Source organism: Bison bison, unplaced genomic scaffold (genome assembly GCF_000754665.1).
Source record: "Bison bison bison isolate TAMUID 2011002044 unplaced genomic scaffold, Bison_UMD1.0 scf7180017864050, whole genome shotgun sequence".
In the NCBI taxonomy this organism is placed as follows: domain Eukaryota; kingdom Metazoa; phylum Chordata; class Mammalia; order Artiodactyla; family Bovidae; genus Bison; species Bison bison.
In genome coordinates, this window is record NW_011494622.1 from 5,759,535 (window position 1) to 5,770,262 (window position 10,728).

Below are 10,728 nucleotides of genomic sequence, written 5' to 3' on the forward strand. Positions count from 1 at the left end.
TTTGAATACCAATTTTTACCACTGGGCATTTAACCCCTTCCAGAGTCAGAGAATTGCTACTAGAATGACAATGAAATGGCTTTAGAGGAATTAATACAATGTTAGCTCTGTGGAAAAACTCATACTTAATGTTAGAAGATTTCGATTTCCAGATGGAGATCTTTATCATCTAGACCACTCTTAGGCTTTCCCTGGTGGCTCAGATGGTAAAAGAAAGTGCCTGCAATGCCGGAGACCCAGGTTTGATCCCTGGGACAGGAAGATCCCCTGGAGAAAGAAATGGAAACCCACTCCAGTATTCTAGCCTGGAGAATTCAATGGACAGAGGAGCCTGGGTGGGCTACAGTCCATAGGGTGGCAAAGAGTCAGACATGACTTAGCAACTAACACTTTCACTTTCACATACTGTCCGGACTAACTCTATGGGGAGATCATCAGAAGGAGCGCTGGGGCCCAGATCCAGATCCCAGATCCATAGTGGTACATATATTCTCCCCACTCAGTTCTTCCCTTATTCTCTTAGGCTACATTGACAACTGCTACATTCCAAACCATTGGAGTCTTTCATCAAGTTACCAGATACTATGAGAACATTAAGAAGATACATACTTGATTTAGCATCCCTTCCTTAAAATGAATTGGACTTTGAACGAAACTAAATCAACGATCATGTTCTGAGCCTGGAGTACTGGACATCCCCAAGCAAATGGCGACAGTGACGTAAAAGTTAGAGGTAAGACCCTCCTTAATAAAACTGAAGGCTACTTGAACGGTGTTCCTGATCTCTTTTAAAAAGCGTAGCAATTGCTTGGAAAGAGCACCTGGCATTCAGACATGCTGACAAACATCAGAAAAGCTTTCTGCTGGGCTGACCACGCCAGGGTAAGGACTGGGGAGTATCAGCAGAGGGAGCTGAAATAGTAGAATTATAAGCAGAGGAAAAGCTTTAGGAAAGAACAAACCTAATTCAAATGTCATCACAGTACAGTGAATTGCAGGGAAAGGATGGACGGTAGGCTGCAGTCCATGGGGTCACTAAGAGTCAGGCATGACTGAGCGACTTCACTTTCACTTTTCACTTTCATGCATTGGAAAAGGAAACGGCAACCCACTCCAGTACTCTTGCCTGGAAAATCCCATGGGTGGAGGAGCCTGGTAGGCTGCAGTCCATGGGGTCGCTAAGAATTGGGCATGACTGAGAGACTTCACTTTCATTTTTCACTTTGATGCATTGGAGAAGGAAATGGCAACCCACTCCAGTGTTCTTGCCTGGAGGATCCCAGGGACAGAGGAGCCTGGTGGGCTGCCGTCTATGGGGTCACACAGAGTCGGACATGACTGAAGCGACTTAGCAGCAGCAGCAGCAGTAGCAGTTATTGTGAGAGACTATCCTGGGAGCGCAAAAATCACACGTGGCCTTTTGAACCAGGAGGATCCCTGACTGCTGGTGTCACGCTGTATCTATCTCAAGCAGTTATCACTGTTACCTTTTTCTTAGGTTGGAAGGACTTTGGGTCATACAATTATCTTTCCTTGAACACATGTGCCTGTTGGACACCTGGGCAGTGAAAAAATGCTCTATTATGATAGGAAGCCATAGCTAGGAGAGCAGGAAGAAGGTTCAGAACCTGAAGGTCTGGATACAATTGGGCAAGAAATAACAAAACCGATACCATTTATCGATTGATTGCTACTGGCCAGGCTTCATGCCAGGATGTGGAGAATTTAGTCAAGGAGAATTTAGTCTCTGTCCTCAAGCTTATATAGTCTGATGAAAATTTGCCAGAAACCAGGGAATTCACAGACCCTGAAGGTAACCCTGTTGCTTCAAGATCCCAGACAAGATAGGACAAAATGCTGGAAAAGAAAGCAGCAGAAGTTTTACTATAGAGATCTTGAAAGAAAGATGCAGACATCAATCATGGGACATGTCAGGGCCTTGCATAAGTGAGCAAGGAGGACATAGAGGGACAAGGACAGTGGGCTGATCTGGCTAGAGTAGAGAGGGCAGGACCAATAGCAATGCTGGCCCAGAAATGCAGGTCATCATTCACTCACTAGTTGGCTTTTGACAGACAAGCCTTCCCTCCAAAGAGGGCACACTGTGGATGCAAGCCTGGTTAGGGCTTGCTCCTGAAAATAAGGGGGAAGAGTACAGCTTTACTACCCCTTCCCTTAAGCCTCTCCATTTCTCTTCTCATCCCTTATTTCCCCCTAAAGGTTGAGGCTCATCGTATTTCAGGAACATGCTTGCCACCAAAACAGTTACAAACCTGTACTTTACCATTAAGAAGGTCATTCTCTGCTAAGAAGAGAGATAGGAACCAAAGATGACAATTATTGTTATTCATTCACTCATGTCTGTTTGCAACCCCATGGACTATACCTCGGCAGGCTCCTCTGTCCTCCACTATCTCCCAGAGTTTGCTCAAATCCGTGTCCTATAGAGTTGGTGATGCCGTCTAACCATTTCATCTTCTGCCACCCTCTTCTCCTCCTGCCCTCAATCTTTCCCAGCATCAGGGTCTTTTCAGTGAGTTGGCTCTTTGCACCATGTGGCCAAAGTATTGGAGCTTCAGCTGAAGATGACAATACAGGGCATTTTAGTGTTAATGGGAGGTATATTCAAGTTATGATGGGATCTGAAGATGAAATATCTAATTCCAAGGGAGAAATTTTAGGGAACATTCAAAGAGGAGGTGGTACTTATGCAGGATTTTGAAGGACAATGAATCGTTTGCCAATTGCATAGTTCCAGGGGTTTGCAGGTCAGTTTGGAGAAGAGAAAGATATACCAGGCAGATACGTACCACCAGGATGCAAAAAGGGGTGAAAATGTGTAAGAAATTTGGGACATTACAGAAGTCTTGTGTAGGAAAGAAGAGCTAGAAGCAGGAGTGAGGCTTAATAGGTAGGCATAGGGCAGTAAGAAAAGGTTTTATGTGTTGAGTTTACTTACATTTGGGGAAACCTGTCCAGTTCATGCCTTTCTATGGGACCTGCTCATTATTCACAACCTTGCTGAAGGTGTGAGTCAAGGTAACCTGTTTGTCCCTGGCTGTCACTGGCCACAACACTTGAGTAAAAGGTGATTGCATGGGCCCAGAGGAGCTAAACCATAGAGTAGGCTGAGCCCATCAAATGACAACTGTTCAACTAGGGATCATATGGGTGTGTGGTGGCTACCTGAGCAGACATCACCAAAGGCTGGGCTTTGGCAGCCTTTCTCCACCATGTGCTTCCTGAAGTAGAGCTCACAGGTCTGCAGAGAGAAACAAGATGATAGAACATGTGCTCAGAGAGAAGCAGAGACATGATAGCACCTGGCTTGTGAGCAAGGTTCTTCAGGTGTGCTTCCTGCCTCTGTGTGCCATGTGTTACCACTTGGTAACTTTTAATAAATACTCTTTCTTTTTGGGGGGAGTCAACTTATGTTCTTTGCAAACAACACAAAGACGCATGCCACTCTAAAGAGTTTGGACTTTTATCGTCAGTATGGAGAAAACATGAGAAGTAGTAGCAAGGGATAAGACAATTAGATTCATTCAGTTTTCATAAAATAACTTGGCTGCAGTGTGGAGAATGGTTCAGAGAGGATCAGCAGGACAGAAGGACAAAAGATATCAGAAGGACAGGAAAAATGCTAGGGAGCCACGGGAATGATCTGGGCACTATCTGAGGAATCCCTGAACTAAGGAGAGCACACTGGGAAGAGAATATAGAGCTAAGAGATATTTCGAAAGCCCTGATAAAAGGACTCAGGGAATGACTCTTGTCAAGGATCAAGGATACAGAATGGGTGATGAATCAGCTCAGTTCAGTTCAGTCACTCAGTCGTGTCCGATTCTTTGCGACCCCATGGACTGCAGCATATCAGGCATCCCTGTCCTTCACCAACTCCTGGAGTCTGCTCAAACTCATGTCTATCGAGTTGGTGATGCCATCCAACCATCTCATCTTCTGTCATCCCCTTATCCTCCGGCCCTCAATCTTTCCCAGCATCAGGGTCTTCTCAAATGAGTCAGTCTTTCACATCAGGTGGCCAAAGTATTGGAGTTTCAGCTTCAGCATCAGTCCTTCCAATGAATACTCAGGACTGACTTCCTTTAGGACTGACTGGTTGGATCTCCTTGCAGTCCAAGGGACTCTCCAGAGTCTTCTCCAACACCACAGTTCAAAAGCATCAATTCTTCATCCCTCAGCTTTCTTTAGAGTCCAACTCTCACATCCATACATGACTACTGGAAAAGCCGAAGCTTTGTCTATATGAACCTTTGTCTATATGATGAGTTAGCCTGTGTGAATAGCAAATTTGTAGTCATGGTAAGGACTTCAGGAGCAGCTAGATTTGTAAGTGAAAAAACAAAGAAAAAAGAGATTAGTTTCAGAGACATTGAGGAAAGTGTAAGACATTCCCATAGAATTGTAAGTTCCAAGGAACGTTTCGGGCTTCCAGTTACAGAAAGTAGCTGAAACAGTGGTAGTGAAAGTGATTGGCAGTAGTGTCGATTGAATAAGGAGTATAAGAAATCTAAAGCTAAACTAAAAAAAGCAGCAGTATTCAAGGGACAGACTGAAAAGTAAACGGAGAAAAAGTTTGGGAATGAGTGACTTTTCATTCATTTCATAGGAATGAAAAGCCAGGAGAGCAGTGGTAAGAGAAAAAATTTGTACAGTTAAAAAAAAAAAAGTGTCAGATGATGCAGTGAAGTCACTGAACCTAAGACTTGAATATAGACATGTCAAGGGCCGTGGTGGACTCCATCACAGACCATGCTGAAATCCAAGGAACAGACTGATGGGCTGGCCCGTGACTGGTTTGAGGAGTCAGAGGGCAGAGGGGTATCTACAGGGGTGAGCAGGGATCCACAGGGCCAGGTCAGAAGAAGACTTGCTGTCCATGAAAGTCTGTTAAGGATCCATTGAACACTATACAACATTGCAAATCTGGGATTCTTTTCAAACCATAGGCTTCTTTAACTCTGAAGTTTAATGACTAAACTATCCAGGAGCATTTAAGAATTGCATTCTTCCCAGGCTTATGAAATGTAAAAGGGCAAACCTCCCACTTGGCTAATGAGAGAATCCAATTACTGTCTAACCAAAGTGATTTAATGGCTAAGTAAGATAATTTGAAGAATCTGGAAGAATCATACATGCAAATAAGTAATTTTCTAGAATGTTTATCTACCCCTCCCAGCTGAAGTCACTGCAGATCTAGCTCTAGTCAGTCCTGATGGACCCATGCCCCGATGACCTGCTAAGCAGAGTTTGCAGCCCTGGATCTGGGGTGCAATATGGCTGTGGGGTGAGTCTTGGCCACTCTGAATCTCAGCCTCCTGCAGGTGCTCCCCAGCTTCGTCTGACCCATATCCGTTAGAATCTAAATCCTCAGTGGATTTTCCTCTCTTCCTTTGTAGACTTGAAGATCATTTGCTGCCTGTCACCTAATAAGAACTTACTGGACCCTGACCTTGACCTGAACCAGGCCTGAATTCAGCCTGAGTTTCCCCATCACTCTGGGTCTTCAGCAGGGAACCAGCTGCCACTGCCTCCCCGCTGGGCTGTATTCCCAAAGGCTCAGCCTGCTGATCCCCACTCATTAAAGTGCATGATTTTTAAATCACAGATAAATAGCTACTGTCACAGAAAAGCATTCAGTCTGCTTCTGTATTTTTCCAGAGGCAAAACTGAAGTTGAATTAAGGGAAAGGAGTATTATACTCAAGTCAGATCAGTGGATGCTTCTCTTGAAAACAGGACCCAAATGTCCATATTAGGTCAGTGATGGGGGAGAGCAAAGGAGAGGAGATTTTTTATTGGAAATGTGCTGCTTTGTAGTGAAGACAGTTTTGCGAGGATGTCTGTGAAAGTCTTGCTTTAGCAATAAGAGTCCAAATGAATGTTTCAGGAAGTGGCTAAGAAAAATCTCAGATGTGACTGATATCCTGTTGTAATTTGGTTGACAGATAATCTTGTCTTTACAGCATTTTCTTTTTCTAAAACAGAATTTGGCATTTTTCCTCTTGTAAAAACAGATACGTCAAATTAAAGAAAGACAAATTGTATTGTCTTGTAAAGTTTTTACATTTGAGATGAGAGAATCAGATGGAAGTATATTATGGTGAAAAAAAAAAGCTATACAAGTTTAAAATATATTGTTCTGCTGATACGTGTCATTGTAATACAGCTCCAGAACTGATTCTATCCTGGGTATAATTTTATCCTTCTCTACTTCCTCCATCCTTAAAAAAAAAACCCAAAACTAAATGAAGAATTGGTCCATAGTTTAATTGGCCTTGAGAACATGTTTGGCTTTAATACTTAAATTTTAGAGTTTTGATTATTTTAAAAATAATAATCATTGATCATTTTATTTTAAGATTTTTGTGACCATTAACTGATTTTAATATGCCTTAAAAAAAAACCTGTTGCACTAATATTTTAGGGTGCCAGAAGTATTTTCTACTCTGATGAAATATTTAGGTGGTTTCTGGCCAGAGAAGATCAATAAAATAGGGCCGAACCCTTTGTCAATAATGTTGAGATTCTTTTTATTCCCAGATCACAAATGGACAGGAGAAGCTTTGCTCTTCAGAAGCAAGTATTTAACCACTAAAAATAGCTCATAGAATGTGAAGTCACTCAGAAGACCTCGTGAGCATGGGAAAATGAGAGCCCTTGGTTCACTTTCTGTGATAAGAAAATTTCAAAGTACACCAGGGACTGGGATGGGACATCAGGCTGGACTCTCATTCTTCCCCAGAGGCGCTTATTTCGGGAATGCTTACAGATGATGAAAGCGTGTTTGTACAGTAAACACCCAGAAAGAAATCCAGTGTGTCAGTGGCAGTACAGACAAAGTCAGGGCTGCATTAGTGGAGAAATCAGATTAGAAACTTCATTAGACTTTCAGATGCCTGGCGGTGGGGCCTGACTGCCTGAGGTTTGGGGAGGTGGGGGACAGTGAGAAAACCAACAGCTGCAGAAATGAGTGTTAATCAAGTGGTTGTGTCTGGTGGGAGATTCAAGCAGTTGGAAAGACTTCAGAATGTACTTTCTCCTTTTCCGATCTCCCATTAAGCCCTTGCCTATCCCAGAATGGGACGTGCCCACTTGGAAATTATTTTAAGGCTAATTGCTCTTAGGGGACATGTGGCTGTGGCCAAGTTTCTTTAGCCCTCCCCCTTCACACTGACATCACCCTTTCCTCTGGTGTCCATAAAGCACCCGCCCCCCACCCCCTGAGACAGAGATAGAGGTCAGGCCTGGAGCCGTGTGTGAGCAGACTTACAGCAGGGAGGGGCCGGCGCTCACCTCCCTGTCCTCCCATCTCAGACCACAGGTGGGCAGCGGAGCCCAGCACTAAGTGAGACAAGATGGGGTGGGCGAGGATCAGCGCTGATTTCTTCAGTCTCAGGTGTCTCCATCAGGATGCGCATTCACTTCCTTCCTCACACTCTTGACCTCAGCAGACAGGACCTGTAGTAGGCATTGAGACTGTCTCCGGCTCTTAGCACAGGGCCCTGAATGGGTCTAAAATATTACTGCTGCTGGTGTGGGGACAACAGAATCAGAGAGCCCGTGAGCTCTAGCACTGGAAGACCTCTGCTCTGCTAACCAGAAAACCAAAAACTCCATTTGACGTAATTCTGGGGAGAGAGAGGGAGTGTACTGGGACTTCCCAGGTGACTCAGTGATAAAGAATCTGCCTGCAATGCAGGAGACACAGGTAATGTACGTTTGATCCCTGGATTGGGAAGGTACCCTGGGGGAGGAAATGGCAACCCACTCCAGTACTCTTGCCTGGAAAATTGCATGGACAGAGGAGCCTGGCGGGCTACAGTCCATGGGGTCGCATGACTCAACAAACACAGTTCAGTTCAGTCGCCCAGTTGTGTCCGACTCTCTGTGACCCCATGGACTGCAGCACGCCAGGCCTCCCTGTCCTTCACCAACTCCTGGAGATTGCTCACACTCATGTCCATTGAGTCGGTGATGCCATCCAACCATCTCATCCTCTGTTGTCCCCTTCTCCTCCGACCTTCAATCTTTCCCAGCATCGGTCATTTCCAATCTATCAGCTCTTCGCATCAGGTGGCCAAAGTATTGGAGTTTCAGCTTCAATATCAGTTCTTCCAATGAATATTCAACACTGATTTCCTTTAGGATGGACTGGGTTGGATCTCCTTGCAGTCCAAGGAACTCTCAAGAGTTTTCTCCAACACCACGGTTCAAAAGTATCAATTCTTCAGAACTCAGCTTTCCTTATAGTCCAACTCTCACATCCATACATGACTACTGGGAAAACAATAACTTTGACTAGACACACCTTTGTCAGCAAAGTAATGTCTCTGCTTTTTAATACGCTGTCTAGGTTGGTCATAGCTTTTCTTTCAAGGAGCAAGTGTCTTTTAATTTCATGGCTGCAGTCACCATCTGCAGTGATTTTGGAGCCCCCCCAAATAAAGTCTGTTCCTATTTCCATTGTTTCCCCTTCTATTTGCCATGAAGTGATGGGACTGGATGCCATAATCTTCGTTTTCTGAATATTGAGCTTTAAGCCACCTTTTTCACTCTCCTCTTTCGCTTTCCTCTAGAGGCTCTTCAATTCTTCTTCGCTTTCTGCCATAAGGGTGGTGTTATCTGCATGTCTGAGATTATTGATATTTCTCCCGGCAATCTTGATTCTAGCTTGTGCTTCATCCAGCCTGGCATTTTGCATGATGTACTCTACATATAAGTTAAATAAGCAGGGTGACAAAATACAGCCTTGATATACTCCTTTCCCAATTTGGAACCAGTCTGTTGTTCCATGTCCAGTTTTAACTGTTGCTTCTTGACCTGCATACAAATTTCTCAGGAGGCAGGCAAGGTGGTCTGGTGTTCCCATCTCTTTAAGAATTTTCCACAGTTTGTTGTGATTCACACAAATACTTTGGCATAGACAATAAAGCAGAAGTAAATATTTTTCTGGAGCTTTATTCTTGCTTTTTCGATGATCCAGCAGATGTTGGCAATTTGATCTCTGATTCCTCTACCTTTTTAAAATCCAGCTTGAACATCTGGAAGTTCTTGGTTTATATACTGTTGAAGCCTCACTTGGAGAATTTTGAGCATTACTTTGCTAGCGTGTGAGATGAGTGCAATTGTGTAGTAGTTTGAATATTTTTGGCATTGCCTTTCTTTGGGATTGGAATGAAAACTGACTTTTCCAGTCCTGTGGCCACTGCTGAGTTTTCCGAATTTGCTGGCATATTGACTTCAGCACTTTCACAGCATCATCTTTCAGGACTTGAAATAGCTCAGCTGGAATTGTATCACTTCCACTAGCTTTGTTCGTAGTGATGCTTCCTAAGGCCCACTTGACTTCACATTCCAGGATGTCTGGCTTTAGGTGAGTGATCACACCATTGCGATTATCTGGGTCATGAAGATCTTTTTTGTACAGTTCTTCTGTGTATTCTTGTCAGCTCTTCTTAGTATCTTGTGCTTCTGTTAGGTTCATACCATTTCTGTCCTTTACTGTGCTCATCTTTGCATGAAATGTTCCCTTGGTATCTCTAATTTTCTTGAAGAGAGCTCTAGTCTTTCCCATTCTATTTTTCTCTATTTCTTTCCACTGATCACTGAGGAAAGCTTTCTTATCTCTCCTTGCTATTCTTTGTAACTCTGCATTCAAATGGGCATATCTTTCCTTTTCTCCTTTTCCTTTAGCTTCCTTTCTTTTCTCAGCTATTTGTAAGGCCTTCTTAGACACCCATTTTCCCTTTTTGCATTTCTTTTTCTTGGGGATGATCTTGATCTGTGGGGAGCACACACAGGGAGTTATTAAATATGAGTTTCAATTTTCATGTAAACATCCGATTAGTTTTAGTCCCCTGTAGTTGTAGCCTACAGAAAATCAAGTGTGGCTTTATTCAATGATTATACTTCTAAAGAAGGACAGTTCTAGCAAGGAAATATTCCCTGCTGGCACCTCTTGTCCAGAATGTATTAATAGTGCTTTGGGCCCTTAGGACATACATAACTGTAGATATAACCTTGTTTCATTCCTCACAGCAACAATATGATCTGATGGCTTATACCTTTATAGGAAGAGTGGGTCAGCCCTGGTTTGAGATCCTGCCACTTCTACTTCTAAGATACTGGTCCTTGGACAGTCAACAGCTGTGAGCTTCATTGCCCGTCTCTGTAAGAACAGGAGTAGTAACACCACTCAGAAATTTTACTGGAAATAATATAATGTGCATATTATATCTACCACTTTGATTAATAAGTGGTATGTATAATTAATTATTACTAATTAAAATTTCAGATACTCGTATTTTATGTACTCCTGGTCATCATTAAAGAGGCAGCTTGCATTGCCCTCATTCCTGATCTTTTTATATCCTCCCTCAGGATACCTCATCAACCACTGAATTTATTTTTTTGTTTAAGATTTTTGGCTGCACTGCAGGGCATGGAGGATCTTAGTTCCCCAACTGGGGATTAAACCCATGCCCTCTGCGTTGGAAACGTGGACTCTTAACCACTGGATCGCCAGGGAAATCCCCCACAACTGAATTTGAATCTCTAAACTTGTGGTTCTTAATCTTTTACTACTGAGGAATCACCTGGAAAATCTGTTAAAATGCAGAGTGCTTTGCCCCAACTATAGAGGTAATAATTCTGTAGGTTTGCAATGAGGTCCACACGTGTATTGTTAAAGGCATCACAGGTGTTT